At 36.3% G+C, this 27,791-nt stretch overlaps 1 pseudogene; it reads right to left on the reverse strand.

Annotated features, from left to right (window-relative positions):
* Window positions 1-8,870: 8,870 nt before the first annotated feature.
* LOC121750571 lies at window positions 8,871-13,363 on the reverse strand (annotated as a pseudogene).
* Window positions 13,364-27,791: the final 14,428 nt, after the last annotated feature.

Consider the following 27,791-nt stretch of genomic DNA (forward strand, 5'->3'; position numbering starts at 1 on the left):
TAATCGGATTTTTTAATTAAAAGCTGATTTTTTAAAAAAATTCAAATTGCCAATGGCTATGCCGTTGGCCAATGGAAGGTTGTCACGTACGCTGCTCGCTGGCACGGACGTGCTCGATGCATCGAGCAGCGCTGCGCCAGCGGCAAGAGTGCAGCGGCGGACAGCGGTGTCGTGCCGCTGGCACGGACGGACGGACGTCGTACTGCTCACCGCTGCGGATGCTCTCAAGTACTAGTTGAGATCATGCATTCGTATAGCAATAATATTGAAAATTATCTAAAAATAGTACTTCCCTTTGTCCCATTAAATATGAAACCTTTACTTTTTGACATATATTTTGAAAAAATAATAATAAATAGTTAAAGTGAAGAAAAAATAAAGTAAAAAAGATAATAATGTAAAGGAGACTCTCCTCTACATTATTCTCTCTCTTACTGTACTTTTTTTCATAACTTTAGTTATTATAATTTTTTTAAAACAAGTGCGCAAAAGCAAATGTTGCGTATTAATGGGATAGAGTAGTATGTTTTGTTAAGGTTAGATTTATAGTTTGACTACTGTAATAGTATAAAATTCTCTTATGCTTAGAATCTACATATTATATTATTTTTCTACTTAGTCATGTAAATGTATATTTGTTGACATTATTTTACTATTTTTCTACTTTGGCCATTAGCAATGGGGCGGACGATGGCACGCCCGATGGCGGGCATCGTCCGCGCCCGCCCCATTGCGGGTGCGTGACATAGGCCGCGGACGATCGTCACGCCCTATACTAAGGGCGTGGAGTACAGCGCGGACGATGTCCATCGTCCGCGCCATAGTCCGCCCCATTGCGGCCTACGCGGACGATGGCCGCGGACGATAGGCCATCGGCCTCGCCATCGTCCGCCCCACTGTGGGCTACGCGGACGATGGTCGCGGACGATGACACGCGTTTTTGATTCTCTATTTAAATCTCGTTTCTCATTCATTTGTACATACGAACATATCGACTATCTCTTTACATATTCTCTCTCAACATCCAACCAAAATGAATCTCGGCGACGACACCAATAGTTCTAGTTCGTCTGAGTCCGGTAGTTCGACGTCAGAAGCATTAGATGCAGCCGTTGAAGAGGCCATGGAGGCATGCTATGCGGCAATGCAGCGCGAGGAGGAGGCGGCGGCAGCGGCGGCTGAGCAAGTCCATAGGCCTATTCGACATAGGACGTATGTCCGACGCGACCACCCGTAAGCTCACAGACGTCTGGTTGAAGACTATTTTGCCGATCAACCACGATGGGGCCCGACTGTTTTCCGCCGCCGGTTTAGAATGTCGCGACACTTTTTTCTCAGCATTGTTCGGACATTGTCTTCACGTGATGAATACTTCACGTTTTGGGAGGACGGCATCGGCAAACCCGGCTTTACACCATTGCAAAAGTGCACGACTGCTATTCGTCAGTTGGCATACGGCACCACGACAGACCTTTTTGACGAGTATCTCCACTGCGGGGATTCTACAGGCCGCGAGTGTCTGAAGCGCTTTTGTCGGGGGATAGTAGAGGCCTATGGCGACACATATTTGCGCAAGCCGACTGTCAGGGTCTGATGCAGATGCACGAGATGGCGCACGGGTTTCCTGGGATGCTCGGGAGCATCGACTGTATGCACTGGCAGTAGAAGAATTGTCCGACGGCGTGGAGAGGCCAATTCACAAGTGGATACAAGGGCAGCCACCCGACGATGATCCTCAAAGCCATCGCTGACCATCGACTCTGGATCTGGCATGCTTACTTCGGCGTAGCCGGGTCGAACAACGACATTAACGTCCTCAACTCATCCACCCTCTTCACCGAGCAATGTAACGGCAACGGCCCGACCATCGAGTTCACTGCCAACAGACGCCAATACCATATGGGGTACTACTTGGCCGATGGCATCTACCCACGGTGGCCAGTTTTCCTAAAGACGATCAGCTGCCCAATTGGTGAGAAGAGGGTTTTATTTGCGCAAAAGCAGGAGTCGGTGCGGAAGGATGTCGAGCGGGCATTTGGTGTGCTCCAATCACGGTGGGCAATTGTGAAATGGCCGGCTCATTCCTGGTACAAGGAAGTCATCGCCGATGTCATATATGCGTGCATAATCATGCACAACATGATAGTCGAGAATGAAGGCGGAAGCATCACCGATTGGAATGAAGATGACCGTGCATCTAGCTCGTCCGGCACATCGACCGAGACACCCGATAGTGGGTTACCATTAGGCTTCAATGAGGTTCTATCTAGACAGGCCTCAATGCGCAACCAACAGGATCATGCGCAGCTCATGAGCGACATGATTGAAGAAGTGTGGGCTCGTAACCGCCGTCGCTGAGTTTGCGTTTTTTTTAATTCGCATTGTAATGTATTAATTTTTATTAAATGAAATGAAGTTTTTGAAATTCGTATTTTAATTTATTAAGTTTTTTTAAATTCGTATGAATTTTGTAAATATTAAAAAAATGATGATGCGGCGCGCCTTAGGGCGCTCCACTGCAGGTGGGGAGGTAGGAGGATAAAACTGATTACGTGGCGCGCCTTAGGGCGCCCCACTGCTAATGCCCTTAGCCATGCAACTCTTAACAGTTTTATAGTAACAACTCAAGAGATTACACGCCAGTTTGCAGGAGGATGTCATCTCACTAGCTAATTAAGGAGGCTGAGCTAAATAGAGTATGTTGCTGATAATTGTAGAATGTAAGGCCATCCCGTGTACTCCATATGTCCTATCCAATATGTCCTATCGACGATGACATACTTTCTTTTTTAGTTTATCCACTTAAAATAAACTATTACTCCCTAAATATAGAAACCACTTTATCTCTATTTTGTTCTCTCTCTTATTTTATTTTCTCCGCCTAACACATAAAATAAGATTGCATAAATCCCGTGTCGCCCAAGGAACGGTCATCTCCTTAATTTGGGACATGGGAGTATGATTCAATGACTTAGTGTGTGAGGTATAATATAGCTTTGGAGAGTTCTCAAATGACTATATTATTTATGTTGAACTGCACCAAATATTCCTAATTTTTGTACTTCTTGCAACAGTGACCCATAACAAAAAAAAAAGCATTAGGGGGGCCTAACAAAATATAAAATCACAAACAAGGTTTTTTTAGTCATTTTTCGGACGAAAATGCCCAAATGGCTTGAAGGGCAATTTTGTTTGATGACCGTCAAACCTGCACACCTACTTTGCATTTTCACAGACATGCAGAGTTTTGTCAAATCATACAGGATTATATTTGTTGCAGATTTCCTATGATATTCAGTTGATGAGTTATGATGAGTTTTGTGAATTAATCTTTATTTCTCTCTATTCAATTCATCTCTCATTCCGTCCTCTTTCGTTATTAGGGCATCTCCAACGATGACGCAAAACCCATCTTTGGGGTAGAATTCACCTCCAACAATGCTGCAAATCGCATCCCAAATCGTCCCTTTTCCGTGTTTTGAACAGTGATACACCAAAGATGATGTAGCACTGTAGCTACTTCATTTCACGTTTTAAAAAGATCACTAAAGATCACTATATTTATCCATACGTAATATTTTTACTTGGAAAATTTATACAATCCATTTATTAATTAAAATAAACGGTATCTATAATTAGAGATGTATTTCTTCTGCAAAACTTAAAGAAATAGTTGATGATATTCTGCAACACCATCGATCATCCATCGATGCGTCTGCTATAACTCCAGCAACGGCAACTCCTTGTTATTGACGATGATTTCATAAAAATAGAGCTAGCTTGTTCTGTACTCACTTTGGTTTCATATCCTACTTCTAGTATCGACTTCTCTTCGCCTTTTGACCTAAAAAATCCAGCAGTTTATGGGCAGGGAAAGAATGATGAGAAACATGCAGTTGTATATCCATTAAGAACACGAGCATTCTTGAAATTTTTGAGATAGAAAAAAGTCCCATGTTTGATATTCCCGACAACGATTATTTTCTTGAAATTTAGGTAGGCAAAGAAGAGAAGACATGAGAAAATCCTTATTCATTGCAGCAAACTCACCAACTGAAACTGGAGACCAAGCTGTATGGTTTTTAAGGTTGCTATTACCGTCTTCATATATGTCTTCCTAAGCGATGCGTAGTTGGCTCGATTCTTTTTCTCGTTTCCTCGTTGCTGCATGTTTGAGACTCTACCTCGATTTTGCATGTCCGGTAGTGACGGAGTTGAGCCTCAACCGATTTTGAGGTTCTTGTATTTATCATTAGTCCTTATGAATTTATAACGTCAACAGCTATTAATATCATCATTATGTTGTATTATAAAGAAAGAAAGAAAAAAATAATAACTGACTTTATTTTTAGGTTTATGGGTTTGTAACTGCTATTTAAACGCCAAATTTGAATTTGTACATGACAAATGACACACTCCATCGTTGCGAATGTTGCATGGCAGTTACAAATAATTATTGGGATATTTAATAGTGCATTTATATGTATGAAAACTGCCGTATAGAATTTCTAATTTTTATTTATAATTATTATATATATTTAGAATAATTGCAATGGCATCCAAAATTTATAAATTATTCAAAATTAACCCAAAACTCGCCTTTTACATATGTATAGATGGGTAAAGTAAGAGAGAGATAGAGAGAAAATTAATTAAAATATTGTTAGTGGGAATGAGTCTCACCTCATTATAAAGAAAATAGTTTGCAAAATTGGAAAGTGTATATTCTTGTGGGACGGACTAAAAAGGAAATAGTGCATATTCTTGTGGGTCGGAGGGAGTATTTTGTATGATTTGTGAAATTATATTTAATACTATATATTATTAGTATTAATTATTTTATTGAGTATGAACTGTAATTTTATATTTAATATTATAATACAATATATTAAATAATAGTACTCCCTCCGTCCCAAGGAATATGGCCCCTTCCTTGGGCGGCATAGGATTTTATGCAGTTCTATTCTGTGTGTTAAGTGGAGAGAGTAAAGTAAGAGATATGGACAAAAATAGAGATAAAAGGTATTTTCGTTTTTAGTAATTAGTCATCTTGATTGGGACAAACCAAAAAGGAAGGTGGGTCATCTTCAATGAGACGGGGGAGTACAATATTTAGTCATATCATTTGTTGATGTGTCAGTCACAGAGCATGCTGCAGGTTGCATGCAGGGCGGCATCATCATTGTGGGTAATTTGACAAGAATGTCCTTTAAGGGTCTGAGGGTGTTATCGTCCGAAAAAATCTCATTTGTGATTATATATTTTGTTAGGCCCTTCTGACGCTTTTTTTTGCTAGGGATCACTGGTCAAGAAGTGCAAAAATTAGGGATATTTGGTGCAGTTCACTCTTTCGATAAACTTGTCTTTGTTACTTTGAGAGTGTTCATCAATGTATCTTCAAGTATTCATCACCTTCGATCGATCCATGTCATTGTTCTTACCGATAATTTAGTTAGTAAAATATTTACTCTATAACTATGTCAAAGGTTTGAGTCATAATAGTGGAATTTTTTTTTTTTTCATTTCATTATAGTAACAAATAAATATATAGTAAAATAAAGAAAGTTATGATTGTTGTTACTGATCAACTTTAAACTGAGATTTGAATTCAATAAGGTTTGGCTCCATAAGTAAAAAGGACTTAAAAATACTGTACATGATTAATAATTCAGTGGTCGGCCCTCCCACATCATAATGTGGCTTGGTTTAAATTGTTTAGCGGTTATATTATCTAATTACAGACATTAAATTTATTATTTTCGCCAATTAATGGAATTTTGTCAAATTATTGTTTAATATTTTATACTCCATATTGAATTAGTTAACACTATTAAGTTACGTATCATTATTCATTAGTGCATTGTTCTATTTGTTGGACAGTTAAAAAGGAGAATAAATAGAGGTCAGCTTCGTTATAATTATGCTAAAACAGTTACGTTTTTTTTATCGTTTCTTACTTTATATATATAATAAAATCTGTTCAACAATATAACAGTTTTAGCTCGTTGTAACTTTTTATCGAGCTTAAAACATTCAAAATAGATAGAAATAAGACACTCTTGAATTTATTAAGCAATGCTAAACATGTAAATGTTGATCACTACTTGAACAAACGAAGAAAGCGATAAAGGAGAATGGTTTACGTGGTTCGGCCATAAAAACCTACATCCATGAGAGAAGACTATGATACTTTATTCAATACGCAAATCCAGTAAGATCACATACATGAACAACACTCAAGAACACTATCAACAAACGCACAACTTCGCGTTTACAATTTTGGAAGAGTTCCTCGCAAAGATAGTGTATCTCACCGCATGTATCCTCTGTGCTTTCTATACAATGAATCAACCCATTATATATATATATATATATATATATATCAATACGGTTGTCTAACAACTATGAAAAACCAATCAACTATAGCCGTTTAATCTTTGAACTTCTCGGATGCTGCAGCCAATGATTTCTTGTGATATTCATTAAGCATCCACCAGCTCAACACAACCATGTCATAATTGTTCACACACCTTTGAAAATGAAAATAAAAAATTTAAAAATACGTAGTTTTTTTATATTTGAAGTACTACTAAGGATTGAACTAAACCTGATAGAAAACTAGTTAATGGAGTACAATTTTCAAAATACTCGTGTAGTCATGTTAATAATCATAGATAAATATTAATCATAAACGTCCTATCAATTAAGTCGTAGTTCATCATGTGAAATTATATGGACATCTTTTACCACTCTCTAATTAGAGTGATTTATTCATATTTATTTTAAGTTTTTGATGAAAAAAAAGTCAAATTATCATGGAATTTACGTCTATACACATAAATAGAAATTCTAAATTACTAAGGATTGAACTGAACCTGGTAGAAAACTAGTCAATGGAGTACACAAAATTGTTATTTTCTGAAGAAACTACAGTATACATATGTCCTTATGGTTCATAAATGTGTAATTAATTAGCATCTCATCTCTTGCAACTTGGGTGATGAAATTAATGAAGTATTTGGTTCGAGACGACGTCGTTACAGATAGGGGACATGTTCTGTACTTCTGTTCAAGACAGCGATAGATTGAGCAAGTGATGCAATATTAGGTGTCTCGTGTTGTTTCACCGTCTCATGGATCCTCTCACACGAGGGAACATATATTATTAATATTTTTTTTATATTATTAATATATAGATAGAAATCAGAATGTAATTGTATATACTACTGTTGATGCTAATGGGGGATAAGATAAAGCGAAGGAGATGATGAAATTCCTCACTTGAAGCCAAAATCTCTCTGTACCCCTTTTTTTCACTTGCGTATCAAAGAAGAGAAGTAGAATATTGGAAAAATCTAAAATAAAAAATGGAAAGGATAGTAACATATCATATGGTGTGTGGAGAGAGAGAGAGAGAGTTTAACCTTGCACACAACCAAGCACCACAACCAAGCACTAGCACCCATTAATGTCTGAAATTTAAATTATATCCACCACCAACTAATTATTTATCCCCACACACATGCGATCCAATATTGCTTGACTTGACATGTTTTCAAATTACTACGCAGTCCCAAAAAAGAAAAGGGGAAAAAAGAGAAGAAATTTATAAGTCCAACATTTTAACTACTTTTGACATGTCGTAATTGGTTGAACAACTTATTTAAAAAGCTCACCTAGAGACTAGTATTTATTAGCTTGAGCTTGCAGGAACTCATGGTGGGTGGGGGCTGTTTGGCGGTATTGATTTCTTTTTAACTTTTATTTTTAATCGGAAATTTATAGAATCACAGCTTATTTCTTTAGTAATGAAAATTTGGTAATGATGGCTTTGTAATTGAAATAAGAACGATCCATATATAAACAGTAAAAAAGCATGACCATATTCTCAGAATAAGTTGATTAGAGCACAAAGGAATATTTTCGAAACGACAGAATTCCTAATTGATTAATTTGAGTGTAATTTGGTGAGATTTGATTATCAAATTAGGTCACTTCCAATATAGATCATTTCCTCATGACTTGAGACACTGAAGCACTTCAGAAAATAAGAACACAAGTAATCACGAGTTGAGCCACTAGAAATATTTAATTTATCTAGCAAGTTAAAAATACGTAAGCTGTAATACAAAAAAAATGATTATAAAAGTATTCAAAATTTGAAAGTTGACAATTGTAAAGTAAAATTGCAAAGTGAAAAGTAGATGTTTAATTGAGACGTTAATGATCCAAAGTTGTCTCCCCGGAGGATAAAAATGATCCACACTTGTTACTTTAACTTATGAGTTACCACTTACCACCAAACCATTTGTCTTTTAACAAAACGTTTTATTCGAAGCCCAAAACTAATAAACGAAAGAAAATAAAGTTCTAATGAGAAGAGTAAAGTTGGGGGTGTCCCCAACCGTATTTGCAAACGAATCACTTGAGCAATATTAAGACAAATTTGACCTACTTATTATCCTCCAAAAGAACGATACCAAAATCTAGTGTAATCCAAGATGGAATATATAATTATGTCTTCAATCTCAAGTGCTTCCTTCTTTCTCGGTGTCGAATCTGTCGATATAGCCCCATAATCCATATACTCTTTAATTAATTTACCACACTTTCCAGCTAACAATGACTATGCATCAAATTATATGTGATGAACTAAAGTCTTCACTAGCCTAACCTGAACGTGGCATTTGCAACTTTTTCCCTCTTTTGACTTGCCTATATTCAAAGAGATAAAATTGAATTATGCTTCTCCACGAAAAAAGAAAATTCACAAACGTGTGCGTGTGTTGTTGTCAGACTGTTTCCAAGGGCACATTTGCTTTGTGATCTTAGCAAGGGATGGGATTCTATCCAGCTATGGTAACATTAAATCAGAGGTGGAAGAATCAATTCTTGATGAAAACTATACCTTTACGGCAAAGGAATAAAGATCAAACTAAGGGTCACGATTATACATAAATGATTTCCTCAAGAGTTTCAAACTACCAAAATATTGAATGAGAGATGATGCAGTGGGATACAAGGTATGTCCATCATGGAATATGAGGGGCGAGCATACCTGCTGTTGAGAAATAATCTTTATTTATTTTTAGGGCTCTGACCGAGAACCATTTGCCTTGTCAGAAATATCTTGAGACTCCACCGACATTGTTTGAGCTCCTTCAGTATTCTTAACTGAAAAAACCACACTAGCACATTAGTCAGATGCAAATTTTGGTTAACGGCTCTACACAAAGAAATGATGAACTAGATATCAAAGCTTCTTTTGCAAGTAATAGCTGAATATTAGTCAAGCAATGGATAATTTTATGAGCTACAAATGAGAGCTGTCTAATAGTAGTAGCAATGAATACCTTCAGTCTATGATAATGGTGTTGCAATGTTTTCTCTTTCTCCTCCGGGCTTTCCTAAGGATACGCGCAGTTTCATTTTTGACTTCATCTATTGAATATTTATCTATTTCTAAAACAAGAAAAAAGAAGTCACAGTTGGAATCGGGATCGCCACTGAAATGGTTAATGCACAATGACGATCAATGAATTTATATTACAACTTCATAAAATCATGTATTTATGATGAATGTTAACATGATTTTTGTGGATTTTTTGCAGACTACTCATATAGCACTGACTGTCAAAAAGTCTTCGTTTCGGCTATAAAAGCTACTCTGTGTATATCATAAGACTTTAGAATGAGTATATTATAAATGTGCTGAGTAGATAAAATTATGCAGCAAACAGAATCTCTTAAACTATAGTTGGATGAATCCACTGAAATATTACCTATTCCCTTTTCCTTGAACAAGCAGGAAAAACCAACATCAATTTCCTCATCCGATTCAATAACAATATTGCATTCCTGTTACCATATCAGTATTCATTAATTATTGCCCATCAAGTATTTTGCACATGTACATGCAGACTGCGAATAAGGTGTATCTGAGACTACTGCAGAGCATATAGTCGACTAATACTAGCAACCTATGCCGATTAAGCTTACATATACCTTAAGGTGGTGTTCGGTTTCCTAGATAAAATAATACTAATATACAATCTAGGATTGAGTTGTGAGATTATTTTAGTCATAGGGGGTTAGGTAATACTAATTATCTCATAATTATCCACCTAAGATTGAATTGTGGGATCGAATCTCATGAACCAAACACACTACAAATTTAATACAGGATACAATCTTGCAAACCAAACACCTCCTAAAGGTATAGGTAAATCTTACAAGCACACGGAAAAGAAAATAAGTAAAGGCATTAAAAGTTACCAATCTTACAACCTTTTTTTGTTCACTTCTCTTATTATATTTTCCAGCTTTAGGGGATGTAAGTTCTGGCTTTACTGATGTCCAGCCTCCCAATTTGATCTTTGGTGGTAGAGTTGTTTGCTGTGTTTTTAAATGCCCTGTTGTACTGCAACCAAGGAAAATTACAGTCCGTACGAAATATGGAAGCAAGCTTGAAAAAGAATAAGGAAATGAATCAAAGAGAAGATTTAAAACAGGTACTCCATATAATCTAGAAACTAAGGCAGGGATTCAGACTTTGATATATTCTAGGCCATAAATGCAGATGGGTGATAGTCATACAGGCATGTCAAGACTCAATAAGAAAATATGGCCAGCTTCTACGTACATAATTATTGTTTAAGCATTCTGCCAGACTTTATGTTATCATTGAAATGTTGTTTTTAGCTTTGAATGAGTATAATCACACTTAATTGCTGTTGTCATCGCACCACTTTTACTAGGACACTGTTGGGATGAAAACACAAAATGCATGGTCCAGAAGACTTAATACCACAAAGTATAAACTCTAATCTGTCTGTAAAATCAAAACTCTAGCATTTGGAGAAAATTCAGCAAATATGTATGTATTATTGAAGAGGAAGATACAAGATTATACACCAGTTCCAGTCAAAAGAAGCCTGATACGTACTTGTCTGGAAAAGGAACTTCCTGAGGAGAAGGGCGACAGGGGACAGCCTACGCAAGCATAATAAAAATGTTGAAGTTTTCTAATGGCAATTTAAGATACCTCAAGCACTTAATGAATACTTGAAGGGCTTACAGTTGCAGAGAAAAGTGCTTTTGACCTGTTTGTTGAGGAAGTTACTTGTTTTTGAGTGATCATCTTCATGCTGCAAGAAAATGCCTACAAGATATGAACAATATATATGATCAATTAAATCTGATATAGAGGGCAGCACCACTTGACCCCATCTATATAAAAGTTAACCCCAGTCCTTTTAAGATATACAATAGAGTGCTTTACATAAACATGCCTGTATTTCTTTGCAGAAATCCTTGTGCAGATCGTTTTGTAATTTCACCATTTGACTGTCAATTTTCTCAGATAGATCTGACAGAGATGACTTTGTCAACCCTGAATTTTCTTGGTTCATTAACTGCTTAAGTTGATCATACAGAGATTTTAAGCCCATGTCCAGGCAACTCTTGATGGCTTCTTGCCCTTTGTTCTGGTAATTATAATTCAACATGCTTAAAGTTCAATAGCATGTCCTTTATGAAAGTACAAGTTTTTCTGAGAGTATGCTGAAAACTTCTTACCAGCAGCTACAGTGAGTCATCATTGGAGTTCAATTTCTGCCGCATGTCTTTTGCTGAACAGGCATGACAAACAGGTAATGAATATGAATTACGAGCTGATTATTAATAACAAAGCTGACTCTTTAAATTCCATAATTTATCCTTTATCAAATTCTACAAAGTGAAGCCATGACAAATTTTACTCAACTAACAATCAGGTAGCTCTTAGAGACTTAAGACGATCACTTCACATGCCAAATTTCTGGAATTCAGAGAAGGAAGCTTATGGATTTTTCTCTAAATAAAACCTTTAACATGGAAGCATTTAGTTTCTATAACGACAAGAGAAGATCTGGTATACTTACTCTCTAATGCTACTTCTTTTGTGCCCTTGTTTACTTGCATGATGTCACCTTGAAGAGAGTCCAAGATCAGTCCAAGCCTGCTCAATGAATTTTCTATCGTTCCAATTCTGTGTTCGAGCTCTTCGTTAATATGACCTGTTTATATAGGAAGTTCAGCAACTAATTCTAACAAGACAAGGAGTCAAGGACTAAAGTTTTTGTTATTGGTTCATCGTTACTAATCTAATTAAGAAATGGTTTAACTTTGTTTCCAGAAAGGCTCCACCTAAAATTCAAAATTAAAGTATTTCAGATTTTCATGGAGTTATTATTACTTTCTCTATCTAACTTGCAACTCCAGGACAACTTCTTGATCAAATGTTTTAAACTACTAAAGAATGCTTTAGCCAGCTAAATGATTTCTACCTCCAGGTAGCAATTAATAGTCAAGGTGCAAGTCTTACATTTGTATTCTTGACCAGACCACTTGCGCATCAAGTGATTGGTTCTAGATGCAATCATCTGATTCTCATCTCGTGCAGAATCAACTAGAGGCAAGCAGCTTGTCCTCCGCGCTGAACTCTCTCTATCTTGAGATCCTATTTTCTATATTTCAAAATCAAAGGAACTTAGCAAGTGAATAAAAATAACAGAGCCAAAATAGCTAAAAAGGTGTATTCAAATATATTTGAATACACTGATTTTAAACTATCTCAGAGAGAGTATCCTCTCTGACATTCTAATCTAAACCACACAACTAAGTGTAAGTATAGTATACAAACATGCATATATGTGGCTAAATATAAAAAAATAGCAAACATCGTATGCATCATCACCTCATTAGTCAGGACTTCATCTTGAGAATTCTGTGAAAACTGAGAAAATAGGCCATGCTGAGAAGAAAATCCCTGTGAAAGTGACAGCTGAGGTTGTTGTGGTCGAAGCTGTGATGCTGTTTGACTTCTCCCGAAGATAGAAGAAGACTCTAATCCACTGGAAACTCCACTCGATCTCCTAATTGATAGTACAATGTAGGAAAAACACCACGGGATAAAAATCAACATCGAAGCAGTATTTCATTGTAACGTTTTTAGCATTTCCACCAATTTTGTCACAAATTATGCATTGATTTACTCGACTTTCACATTTCCTTATCACTACGACGTGCATTCCATAGATACTCATCCAAATCTAAACATTAATTCCAAAAATTAGAGTAAGTACACAAACACAAGCAAACTGAAGAAGAAAACAAACCTAGATTGAGGAGGAAGAACAGAGATGGAGCTGAGGTCGCAAGCTTTGTTGATCTTCATTTTCATTTTTTAGATCGGCAATCCAACTTCGGCGCGAACTCGCAGATTCAAATCCGTTGAACTTCGAAAACAGAATTTCGAGATCAAACCGATTTCCAATCAATAAAACTTTTGCGGAGAGTTTCTGCAACACACTGCGTGAGCGTGTGCGTGAGGTGGGGGGAGATGGAGGGAAAAAAAGTTCCATTTGAGGGGTTTATATTGAGAGAAGTTGGCGGGATTTGGGTTGAAACAACATGGCCCATAATATAGATTTGGGCTTTAAGCTGGGCTGGCCCTTTCTGTAATCGCTCGAATACTTCCAAAATGGCTGATTATTTATTTTAACTTTTTCTTTAACTAATATGAATGGCTATTTTTTTTTAAAAGCTTAAAATTAAAAATCTCCAAAGATATATATATATATATACCGCAATTAATCCGAATTTATTTTAAAAGATTGTTAACAAAACTTAAAATGTACTCATGAAACTGATTTGTCAGTGCTAATTTTATGCGAAGTTTTTCACTATAATTCAACAACTTTTTTGGGATTTACTGGAAGTCGTTGTAGTATCATAAATGATGTGTTACTGTGGTATTTAAAAGGTACTTTCATAATGCAATTGCGTATATATTATATGCACTATATTATACTCCTATAAAGTATAAACAAAGATGCATTGCTCAATATGAACGTTAATCGTAATCATCTATTTAGTCAGGATTTATGTTCGCATAGAATCTATCCATCTAGTAGTTTCTCCAGGTTAATCTGTAGTTTCTCCACGTTACATATAGTTCCATGATTTTAGGAAAAAAATAAGGTCTCCCCAAAAAATATGAGTCATACGAATCAATGTGTATCTGCAAATGTAGATTTTTTGTGAATGCGTTAAATGAACGCGTCTTCGTTGAAAAGTCATTCTTGATAAATTCTCGAATCAATTATATGGAGTGTACAATATGTAATTTTTTAAAACCCAATTTTGACTATACCACGATTTTATGACAGGAGTGGCTTTTATTTAAAATTGAAGGAGTATATCTTAGGGCTCGTTTGATTAGATGAGTAGAATAGGAAAAGGATGGAAAATGCTGACGTGGACCTTTCTAACCATCGTTTGTTTGCATTTGTTGTTTTTTATCAAGCCCGTTTGAAAAAACACGGCCCGTTTGAAATTAATGTTAGCTACTCATATTCAATTGGTAACTCTAACCCCAAAAAAGAAGGTTTAGTGAGACAGAGTTTCATTGTTTGAAAAAGACTCCCCCTCTTCTTCCCCTTTTACCCTCTCTCTCCATCCTCATTGTTGCTCGAAGGCCACTGCAAAAACGCAGCAAATACATCATAGCTGCAAAGAAAACTCCATACAGGTCAGTAAATCCAACCATTTTTGTTGTTGCGTAGACATTCGAGCTCGACGCTCTCCGTCGTGGGTAGATGGTTGTTGTCTGCAACATCTATGAATGACCCCCAATTTGATTAGACATGCAAATGAGATTAGATTTGAATTATATGGTGTTTTATTTGGTGCAGGTTCTACAGTTCAATTGTAATTAGGATTGTTACTAAATTCTATTATGTTATTCCCGTTTTTGATGTCTATTTGTGATTTGTACATAAAATGAATAATTTTTCAGCTTTCATATCTAAACTCACGGCTAATCAAATCAAATAATAAAATAAACTAAAACTACAACCAACACAAAATATTATAAGCTGAAAGAAATTGCATATAAGCTGAAAAATGATACTTTAACGTGACAAAATGACATAAAACTGATAAAATGATACTTTTGCCCAATAGAATGATACTTTCAGCCTATAGAATGATACTTTCAGCCGATAGAATGATACTTTCAGCCGATAGAATGATAGGTATTTTTGGTGTATAAAATGACATTTTTGTTTAATAAAATGATACTTTTACCTTATAAAATGATAATCTAAGCGGATAAATAGCTTTTTTCATCCTAAACTTCGATTAAAAATGATTTGACAAGTCATACATTACATACAATTAAGTTTCATACATTTCGCCAAAATATCAATGGACTAAGCCATCCAAATGTCCTAATTCAGATCATAGTCATACATTACCACAAAAGCAGCTAAAACATGGCAACCTGTTCCTCGATTCCTAAACATCTCCCGATGTGCAGGCCACCCCATTCGACTTTTGCCATCCAATTCCTGATGCGGTTTTCGATGACATTTCAATTAGCACCAGTTGACAATGAATCATAAACGACTTTGGAAGGCGTGACGATTTATGAACATACGCTGGAGCCGACGATGACTGATTAAGCAATATAAAAATGCAACGAGAATTAGTAAGCAAATTTACCTTGGTCGTGTGCCCAGTCAAAGACGTCGGCTTGTGCTCGACGGTGATTATTTGCCGGCCAAGAGGTGTTGGGCGTCTTCTTTTGGCGGGACTGCTAAGCAGATTTTAGAGAAGGCGGTAGTGAAAAATTTGGGGTAGATCCAAATTATAAATGCTACTTTTGATAAAGGGCAAATTGGAAATTAATGTAATGTGTTAGGGATAAATATGTCATGCAAACCAATAAAACATGCTTCCAACTAATCCAACCAAACACTGATGTTGCCCACATGTTCCAACACAACTCAACGAACCAAACTCCATTATGCATATAGTATACACTACCACATATGTTAAGTGTAAATTATGGTGGTGATCAGGTAAAATTTTTTCGCCTAATTGAGAATTAAGATGAATTATCAGCCATGAGTGGTTCAGAATTTGCCCTATGAAATTTATTTTAGGATTAATTAATTATGAAAGGGAATAATTGTAATTTCAGTTGCCATTCCATTCGTCGCCGCCGTCGAATCCGCCGGAGCCGCCAGCCCCTTGTCTGTGCTGCCCCAACGCCGTTGATTACTGCCTCGATAACTCATAGCCGCCCTAACTTTTCTCACTTTCCCCATTTCCTCCGTCAATTTCTCTCTCCACTGCTGTGTCGCCGGCAATATCTCATATTTGATTGGCCATTGGTAAAGAGCAGCAATTTCTCTCTTCTACTGAAATAGTGTCGTTATTTGCAGAGGTAGTAAACTTTCAACCCTTGTTCTGCTGCTATAATGCGTTTTTGCTTACTGATGAGCAGCACTCCTACACCAAACATTGTTCATCCATACTTCCCCGTTACAACGACGGTCCTCTACCTTTCCTTTCCACTTCCTACTTCACCGGCAGCATAGATCCACAACCGACTCGTTACTACTCTCATAAATGCATTAGCCTTCGACTTCTCCCCGATTACTACCTAACTACCTCCGCCGGCATCTATCAAATCTCCCTACACCTACCCCGAAGAATCCATCAATTTTCCGATGAACGGATTCTGGTTGGAGAAATCGAGGAAGCTCTGTATGATTGGATCCGCTCGGTGGAGAGGCGCCGATCGTGAGCTCAAATTCGCCAGCGAAGAGAATCCGAGTATGAATAGCAGCGTTGGAGAGCACAAATGATCCGCCCTACTTTTCCCCAATTTTTATTTTCAATTTTCACAGCTTTCCAATTACAAATACCCCAAGTATACGTGGGTTGGATTGGGGAATCAAGCTTAATCATAATGAACTCTAGGGGTTTTGTGATATTCCCCAATTGAGAATTAGTTGCTAAAAGTTAGATTCAAGATTTAGCTATCTCCCTTTTTTAATGTCCACTACGCACATATAATATCAATTACATATATAATCTATGTCAACTACATATACAATCCATATCAACTATACACATATAATGTCAACTATGTGTATAATCCATGTCAATTACATATATAATCCATGTCATCTATATACATATAATGTCAACTACATATATCTACATATATTATATGTAAAACGTTGTTGTTGACATAAATAATATAGGTCGTTGACATGAAAATATTTGTTGTTGACATTAATTATTTGTAAAATGTTGTTGTTGACATAATAGTTGACATAAATAACGTTTGTTGTTGACATCGTAGTTAACATAATGTCTCTATAGTTGATATCGCGCGAAAATGACAATTATGCCCCCTAGTTGACATAATGTCTCCGTAGTTGACATCGCTTAATAATTATGAATGAATGGCTGAAAATACATCTTAGTTCTCAATTAGGTCTAAAAATCTCAACCTAACATGAACCCGTGTTAATTATGTGTTTATAAGCAGTAGTTTTCTTAATTAAATAAAAATACGCTTACTCGTTATTTTAATGTAGAAATTAAAAAAACGTGACAGAGTGCCAGAGACTCCACATTTGGACATTTGGACATTTGATTGTCTATGCTTATCAAATTAAATATTTTTAAAATTAATTTAATATTTTAAAAATCAAATTAAATATTTTACCTCCAGAAATGCATAAATATTGAAATATTTTCTAATTTGATCAGTCAAATTTGACTTGATTATGACGTCATAAATTTTGTTAAACATACATCATTTATTGGTTGTCGGGAAAAGTAATGAAATGTCTGAACTGAGGCTTTTTTTTTTTTTTAAATTAACTTCATATATTTATCTGAACTGAGGCTTGAGGAGTGATATTTGAACCCTAGCTACATAATTACTCCGTTCTATTTTGTTAGTTATATTTGAACAATAATTACAAACTTTAAACTATTCTATAGGGTTGTAATCAATTAAGATTTTGTAGCATAATTGATAATTGAGATGCATTATCAGCCACTCATTTTTATTAAATGAGTGGATAAAAATGAGTGGTCCAAAATTTGCCACATGGAAATATTTTTAGATTAATTAATTATGAAAGGGCAGAATGATAATTTTATGATACATTTTATTCAATAAATACTTTTTTAATTTAAATATTTTTTAATGTAATTTTATTTTATTTTAATTTTAATTTTATTTTAATTTTTAAATTTTTTTTAAAATTTTTTTGTCAATTAGTTATACAATTCATGTCAACTATACACATATAATATCACCTATAAGTTGTTACATTTGATGTGCAGGCTATTGACATTTGATGTGCAGGCTATTGACGATAATACCTCGAGTTGACATAATCTACTTGCAGCTGACATTTCGAACGATGAGTGACTGAAAATGCATCTCAATTCCCAATTAAGCTAAAAAATCACAACCTAACAGGACCCCTATTCTATATTATAATTTCCTTCGTCAACAAAATAATATTTCAATTTACTGTTTTGAGACTTCTATAATTTAAAATCTCACTTGATTCATTTTATTTTAGACAATTGACTCTAGATTTATACTCCTATCTTTGTCTACAATCAGAAATTATTTTTCATTCGATCCGTCTATAAAAATAATTGGCTTTTTAATTAAAATTGTGAGTGCAAAATTCTACTACCTTCATCCACAACAAGTAATCTACTCCCTCTATACTCCATTTTGTTTTACTTTAGTTTTTTTCGTCCCTCCGTCCCCTATTTATTGTCTACTTTCCCTTTTTTTACCATAAATGGTAAGTAGACCTCATATTCCACTAACTCATTTCACTTAGATTTTATTATACAACTAACATATAAAAATGAGACTTATATTCCATTAACTTTTTCAACTCAATTTTTTATACATTTCTTAAAACTTGTGCCCAACACAAACTAGACTAAAAATGGGGGATGATTTTTTTTCTCGCCCTCTCTTCTATTTATGCCCCTACAATAATTTTTTTCTCATATTTTACTAATTTTTTTATTAAAATTTATGTTGTCTACTATCAAAAGGTCAAAAAATTTTAATAGTAGATTGATATACTTTTTTTAAATATCAAGCAGTTAATAAATAGTAGTAGTATAAAATTTCTTTGAGATAATACATTATGTTATCACCCGCGCATAGTGCAGGATAAAAGATTTTCAAATAATAAAGATATATTAACAGTTAAATATATTAAAATAAAAAAAATGAGTAGATAATGAATATAATAAGATAAATGATTAAGTAGAAATAAAGATGTTTCCATTTCAGAAAATGTAATAATCAGAATAAGACATTAACAAAATATGCACTATAGTTGAATAAAGGGAGTATATCCTATATACTCCTTCCATTCCCTCATAATTGAGACATATTTTTTTGGCATGGAGTTCAATAAATGAATGTTGAATGTGTTAAATAAATAGATAAAAAAAGAGAGATAAAAAAGTAAAGAGAATAAAATAGAATGTGAATAAAGTAAGATAAAGTAAAGTAAGATGAGAAAAAATGTTAATATATATGGAAATGACTCAACTATGAAGAAAATTCTCAAGATAGAAAAAAATGACTCAACTATGAGGAAATTGAGGAGTAATATATGTTCACTTTCCATTTTCGTAAGTCATTATTCTTTAGTGGTCTAGTGGGAAAATACATTCCCTTCGGCCAGCGCCTCTAGTATTGGATGGAGAAAGAATGACTTATACAATTGTAAGTCTCAAATATATTCGTTGACGACACAGTACAAAAGACATTTAATTCACAACATAGGTTATCTCAAATATATAAATTGCTAGACCTAATAGATTTAAACTCTACAGTTTCAGATTAGTTATAGAGTTGTAATCCAATCATGATAAATGGAAATCCTAATAAATTGGTCCCATTCAAAAACTAAGGATAAGAAAAATCCTAATAAATTGGTCCCATAGAAAAACTAAGGATAAGAAAGTTCGTGTGAAACTCTCATTTTGGTCTATTTTATATAAGCAATTGAGTGTTGAAAAGTTGTCCAATTGTGAAATTAAGTTTATGACTTTAATGATTTTTGAAAATTTTGAGGAGATGGAGTATGACAAGATAACCGACAAAAAACAACTGCATAAGTAATGGATAAGGTTGATATAAGGTTGGGGTCAGTGGCGGACGCAGAAATATTTTCTGGGAGGGGCTGTACAGTATTTTTTTTAATTAATACTCCTTTCGTCCCATAAGAATATGTACTATTTCCTTTTTAGCTAATCCCACAAGAATATATATTTTCTAATTTTGGAAACACTTTTATCTCTAATGAGTTGGGCTCTTCACTAACAATACTTTAATTGTTTTTTCTTTCTATATCTCTCTTACTTTACTAATTTTGCATTAAAATCCATGCCGAATCCAAATTACATATTCTTTAGGGACAGAGGGAGTATATACTTCTTCTGTCATTTAAAAATAGAGATTTCTGCAGCGACACGGGTTTTATAATGAAATTGATATAGTATGAAACATAAATTGATAAACTAGTTGAAATAGTATTAGTTGCAGTGGATGGAATCCACGCCATTAATAATATACTATATGATAAAAAGGTTATCAAAATTTTAAAATGACTAATGAATCAAAAGATAAATATTTGAACTTACTATATTTAACTGTATTTAATAAGAGTAGTGAAAACATGTACTCTTTTAGTCCCAACTAAGTTGAGTCGTATTCCTCAGATGTCCTAACTAAGTTGAGTTATTTCTTTTTCTAACAAAAAATAAAATATTCAATCAGTCTTACTTTAATCCATTATCTACTTTACTTTTCATTTATATTTCCTACTTTATTCCTTATCTCATACTTTTCAACACAATTTCTTAATCTCCGTATCCAAAAGTTTTGTCTCAACTTAGTTAGGACATATGGACTAATATTTTTAAAATACAGTGCAACAATGAAACAATTGTAAAACACTAAAACGTACTAATAAATGTAGAACACGTGGTATGGGTGTATCCTATAGGTAGGGGACTTGACATTTGCAAATTATACTATTATTATTAATTTAATTAGCCTTGCTTATCTCATCATCTTCTTCAAGCGGCAACGATATCCATTTTTTAAAAACTTTCTTCTACAATTTCAAGTTTTAGCCCCTCCTTCTTATTCAATCTTTTACATTTTAGACTTCAGATACAGTAGTTTGGTGAGAGCTAAAAATATTTTTTCAGACATTTTAAAATTTTTTGAAGTATAAAATATAAAAAAAATATAATTTGGGAAGGGCTTAAGCCCTTCCTCCCTTGGTTGTGTGTCCGCCACTGGTTGGGGTTGCATTTATAGTACTTCCTCCGTCCCATGTTACTTGCACTGTTGCTTTTCTGCTAGTCACAAACTCCTTACACTATTTATAGTTTAAGAGTTAGAATTAATACATTTAATTAATATGTTAGTTTAAGTTAAGAGCTCATGTATTAAGTGATGTCTCATTACACTTAAAATTCTAATTTAATTACACTAAAAAATCAATCACAAATTTACGGCCTAAAATGAAAAGTGCGAGTAACATGGGACGGAGGGAGTATATTATAACATTGAATTTGCATTATTATACATAAATTGTCATAATAATAGGACTTATTATAACTAATAACATACTTTATTGTCTAATATAACCCTCAACAAATTATTAGTAGTATTAATTTTCAAAAAAATTCTCTCTCACATGATAAGTTATTGACCATTAAATTATAAGATCCCGTGACTTAAATTTTGTACTCCCTCCGTTCCACAATAATTATCACTCTTATTGTGGGCAAGAGAGTTTTAAGAAATGTAAAGAAAAATTGGTTAGAAAAGTTAGTGGAACGTGAGACCCGCTTTTTTATATTGATTTTATAATAAAATGTGAGTGAAATATGCTAGTGGAATATGAGACCTAGTTACTATTTATGGTAAAAATGAAGTGTGGCAATTATTGTGGGACAGATCGAAATTGAAAGAGCGATAATTATTATGGGATGGAGTATTGGTTATGCATTTAAATTTAGTTTGGTATATTAATTACTCTATCCTGGGTAGTGTGATTTGAAGAAATAATTAAGTACTCCTACTACTGCACATCTCCACCGACGGCCAAGTCTTCCGCTCGGAAGTTTGACTTGCAGGAATATTCGGTTAGCATCAAATCTGTTTAAACAGTTTGCGGGTGTATTTTCTATCAAGAGTTAATCTAGAATAATATCCATCGTATTCGGAAGTAGTATCACAACTACTATATAATTAAAATATTTTTTTGAAAAAAATATGTACTGGGATAAAACAATTTTTTTTTGTTGTTATTTCTCACTTAATTATTTGCTTTAAAATTCGCATTAGTTTTCTTGATTCATAGCTAATTAAAAAATTATGTATTCCTTCCCTTCATGAGGTAATAATATCAGGCCACCCGCAACGCATCACGCGGATGGCCGGTAATCCGTCACGCCGGGACGAGACGGCGTGGTGATGCGTTGCAGCGTCCCGTCTCGTCCCCAGCCCGCCGAGCGTTCCGTCCCGCCGAGACGGATGGCGAGACGTCTCGCCACACGCCAGCGTGACGTGGCGCGCTCTGGCGCCATGCGTGACGCCCACTCGCCGGCCCGCGAGTGGACATCGTCACGCTGACGCAATAAATCATTTTTTTAAAAAATCGAATTAAAAAAATTTTAAAAAATGAAAAACGGTAATATTACCGATAATATTACCATTAATATTACCGTTTTTTCTTTTTTTATTTATTTTTTATTTTTTTTGCTCTATAAATACTCATAATTCATCCTCATTTCACACACAAATACACATCTATTCTTCCCAAATCATCTTCATTTCCTCTCCAATTTTCATCTAACCTCTCATCACAAAATGTCCGGCGACAGAAACTCTGGCGGCGGCTAGAGGGAGGAGGGGCCGAGCCGAATCAAGCCAGGCGGCTCGGGCTCGGGGGCAACCTCGAACTCCCTAATGTCCATGTACATGTCCGCCACAATGGCGGACACTTCCTGCATGGCGCATCCCCAATACCAAGCCTATCTTGCCAGAATTGAGTTTATGGCAAGACTACTTGGTATTCCGCCTCCAGGTGGCTTCAGTGCACCTCCACCGCCTTCGGGAGATGATTCACCGGCGGAGTAGTTTTTTTTATTTTCTATAAAATTGTATTTTAAATTATGTAATTTTTATATTTTTAGGATTTTAATTATGTATTTTTTATTTTTTTGAATTTTAAGTTGTATTTTTATTTTATGTTGTAATTTTATTTTATTTAACGAAGTGTGTTTTTATTAATTGAATTTGGTTGGAAATAAAAATAAAAAATTAAATTGAATGAATAGTAATTTAAGAGATGGTTAAGGGACGGATAAGAGATGGAGGGTTGCAGGTTCCGTCCCTTAGTTAAGAGATGTAGTGAAAAAGTACAGTGGGGCCCATGAATAGTAATTTAAGGGACGGTTAAGAGACGGATAAGAGACAGCATTGCAGATGACCTCACACTCGAGATACCAGATTTTAGGAAAATATTGTTTTGTATCAAGTGGGGGAAGAAAATATATGTTATATATTAAGTTTTTATGCAATAGACTAAAATGAAATGATATCTATGTACCATGAGACAAAGGGAATAAGAGAATAGTAACTGTTAATTGTTGGCACTTGGCAAAATATATGCATTCATGACCAAAAAATTTAATACCAAGTCAAGCCTAAGAGTTTCATAGTAACACAATATTTGAATGTAATAAATAAAATTCTAGGAAAAGTATTTTTTTATATTTTTTTAATTGAGTGTTTTTCATCCTTTTATTTTAATTAATTAGTATTACTATCTTTTATTTTTACAATGATAACAATGAATATTTATAGTTTAATGACTTTAATCTACTATTTATTAGGAGTAATATGTCACACTGTAACCTAAATCGAATGAAGATACATATACAAAGGCATGACAACTTGATTGATAAACCCATGGTGGTAATTGAAAAAAATTAAAATTATTTTTTCAAATTAAAAAATCAAATCCTGTAACTTTAAGCTAAAATTAATTTTTTTCAAATTAAAAAAAATCAAATCCTGTAACTTTAAGCTAAAATTGCTAGTATAAGGTAAAAAAGTACTAGCAACTTTTACAATTAATTAAACATACAAAGAATATAAAATTATTAATTAAACCATATTATGGCAAATATATTATGGTATTGGTAGGAGACTAGGACTAGTATCTAAATTCTCAATTAATTATTAAGGCAATGAAGCTTAGAGCATCCACATCCATGTTCTTCCGCAAGAGTACGGATGTGGCCCGGACACTCTTTTATTCATTTTTAATTATCTGCTCTTCCGCAAGAGCACATCATCAACGTCCATGTTCTTCCATAAGAGCATGCTCTTACACTAAGAGTCCCACCATTCTTTATTCAATTTAAATACTTCAACTACTAAAAACATTTTCACAATATTAAAATGCATCAAAATACCCGAAATACTGTTACAAATTACTAAAAAATTAAAAATTACATAATTAAAATCCTAAAAGTTAAAAACCATATGATTAAATTCATAAAATTCAAAAAACCCATTACTCGTGGCCGAACTTAGAGAGAGTGTTTGAGTGAGAGGTGAAGATGAAGGTGAATTGTATGAAAAAATATGAGAGAAGTATGAGTGAGAGATAATTTGATGTAAAAAACGGATGATGAATGTGGGATTTATAGATGATTTTGGGATAAAAATAAAAAAAAAACAAAAAAAATTTGAAAAACGGTTTAAAACGGCTATAATTTTGGGAATCAGAAATTTTTTATTTTTCGCATTATTTTCAATATTTTATGATTTTTTTTAAAAAAATTAACGGAATAAAAACTAGCCCAATCGCGCATGGGGCGATTGGGCGTCTGTTACGCCTTCAACCGAAACACATGAGCCGGAAGGAATGGTCGACGATAACTTGGCTGGAACATCTCCGACGCCATCGTCATCGTCATCACACAATGAGGAAGCTCTGATTCCAACCCCACAGCTGGAGAATCCGCTGCGAGAAGTAGCTACGGAGATCACGACAAGGAAGCTGAGACCGAGAAAGGACATCAAACAGCCGGAGCGCTACCAAGACTTCGTGTCCAAGTAGCGACCCCCAGTTGTTCGACGGAACGCCGGAGAGGAGACAGAGTCTTTTACTTATGCCTTACGTTTTCTTTAAATTATTTATTTTTATATTGTTTTTGTTTATTTCCTTTTTGACCAATTAATGAGTCAAGCGCTTTATAAGCTCCGTCGGGTTTTATTTGTTGGTTCTTTCCCGATGTATAGGATTAAGTCAAACCAACCCTAGGGTCTAGATTAATATAAATAGGGCTTCCCATTATTCTTTCAATCAATTAATGAAGAATTATTTTGCCCACATATCTTGTGCAATACACAATTGAACCAAGCCGCTGCCGACGGAGAACGATCTCCGCGCCAGCCTTCGAGTTTGCCGCCGCCGATCCCAAAGCCCGGGACGCCGGATTCGTGTGTTGATTGATTCGTGACAGAATTTCTTCGTTAATGGAATTGTCATCTTAACAACTGGTGCTTCATCTCGAACTCATGGATGGAATGGACGACATACAACGCTCACAACCTATTTTGACAGGAGGGAATGCGCAGGAATTGGTCCTCGGGGCGGTACGTCGACCGCCAGTGGGGAATCGACGGGATATAGGAGATCAACCACGTCTGCCACCGAGGGGGGACCCGTCCCCAGCCGCGCACCAGCGCACAGAAGCAGGGTCGATCGACCCCCTTACCCAGGGTTTCGATCGCATTATGGCGAGGTTTGATCAACTAGAGGTCCGTGTGAATAGCCTGGAGTTTCCGCAGAACCGTGACATCGAACCACCTGACGATGATTACGACTCGGACGATCGCGATTACGCGGAGTATAGGGGAACCGAAGTGATGCAACGAGATTCAAACTCGCGAAACAGGGGATTCGGTTTTCGTGAAAGGAGAGGGGCGAGGGGAGGCCGTCGGGGGGCTTTTCCACGCCGGGAAGACGGACGGAGGGGAGGTGATTGGCAATACGAGGGAGTTTCAGATAATAGAATGGTGCCCTATCAACCTCGACGGGTATCGAACTGGGACCCATCGGCCATGCGCCAAAGGGGATGGCGTGATCACCGCCGCCGCACCTCATGTTGGGATCCACCGATTCAGCGAGAGCGTTCTACATACCAGTTTAGCTCTGATTTACATCAAGGGGTAAAAATGCGTGCCCCCCACTTTGATGGTTCGGACGCCACGAATTGGATTTCTCGTGTGGAGTACTACTTCGATCATATCATGATGCCCGACGAGGATCGGCTACACTACGCGGTTATGTTGTTTGACCCTCCGGCTGCAGAATGGATATTCAATTACAGAAACAACAATCGCTACGTCACGTGGGCCGAGTTCTTGGAGGATGTGCGTCACAGGTTTGACCCGCAAAGTTTTCGGAATTATATTGGTCCTTTGGCAAAATTGGTGCAGACGGGGACCGTGGCAGAGTATCACGACACGTTTGAGAAGTATCTGAATCGAGTGGAGGGGGTACCGGATTACATCTTGATCCCGGTATTCATCGAGGGCCTTAAAATGCCTATTCAGGATAAGGTAGAGCTGCAGCAACCGCAATCATTGGCCGAGGCCATGGCTTTGGCCTTACGTTTGGCTGCTAATCAGGAACATCGCTTCCAACAGACGTCATCGGCACAGCGGAGGCAGTGGCCGAGTAAGGAAGTCCGACAGCTGGCTCCGTCGTCCTCTGCCTCGGATAATAGTGCTTCTCAGGGAGTGAAAGCGGGCAAGCAACCCCAGGAGTTGGAGCGCCCCCGTTTTACCCCGATTCGTGTGTTTGCTGAAAAATCAGAGCGGTCGTGCAAGGGCTTGTGCTGGCATTGCCCGGAAAAATACACGCCGGGTCACGTGTGCGCAACACGGTTTTTGTGTTATGCCGGGGATGACGATTGGGGAAGAGTCGGGTATGGGACAGGAGAGTCCCCCGATTGATGAGGAACTAATTACAGAGGACATCTCCCATCTCCATTCCCTCACGGGGGGCAAGCGATCAGTCCCGTTTCAAGTCATGAGAGATCTGGGGACTACTCGGGTTCGCATTCTGATTGATACCGGCAGTACGCACAGCTTCCTACATTCCCGTTTCACGGAGAACCTGCAGCTGCAATTGTCACGAATTCACCCATTCCGAGTGTATGTGGGGAATGGAGCGTCACTTATTTGTTCCCACATCTCCAGGCGAACAAAATTATTTATACAGGGGACTGAATTCTTGACGGATTTGCACATTCTGGACGTCCACGGGTGGGACGTGATTCTCGGGATGGATTGGTTGGAATCCCTGGCCGTATATCCGTGGATTTTGTTGGGAAAACATTGGAGTTTCAACGGAATAACAAGTCCGTAATTTTACAGGGTCGGGTGCCAGGGCCGCTGCAGATCTCCCTACACTCTTTGGCGTTACTAGCCTCCGTCTCTGCGGAACACGAGTTCTACGAAATCATAGCTCTGGATCCTGAGGACAGCGCATCGTCCAATGCAGCGGCCGAATCAGAATTTCCTCCGGACATACCTGAAGAGTGCTGTAGGGTGCTTGAACTTCACAGTGGTGTGTTCGGGATGCCAACGGGTATGCCCCCTCCTAGAGATTTTGATCACCGCATTCACTTGCTGCCGGGCACGAGACCTGTTAACGTTCGCCCGTACCGCTACCCCTACTTTCAGAAAAATGAGATCGAACGACAGGTAAAGGATATGTTATCCCAAGGCATAATCCAGCGTAGCCAGAGCCCGTTTTCCTCCCCAGTGTTGTTGATTCGGAAGAAGG

This window comes from Salvia splendens, chromosome 1, assembly GCF_004379255.2.
Source record: "Salvia splendens isolate huo1 chromosome 1, SspV2, whole genome shotgun sequence".
Classification (NCBI taxonomy): domain Eukaryota; kingdom Viridiplantae; phylum Streptophyta; class Magnoliopsida; order Lamiales; family Lamiaceae; genus Salvia; species Salvia splendens.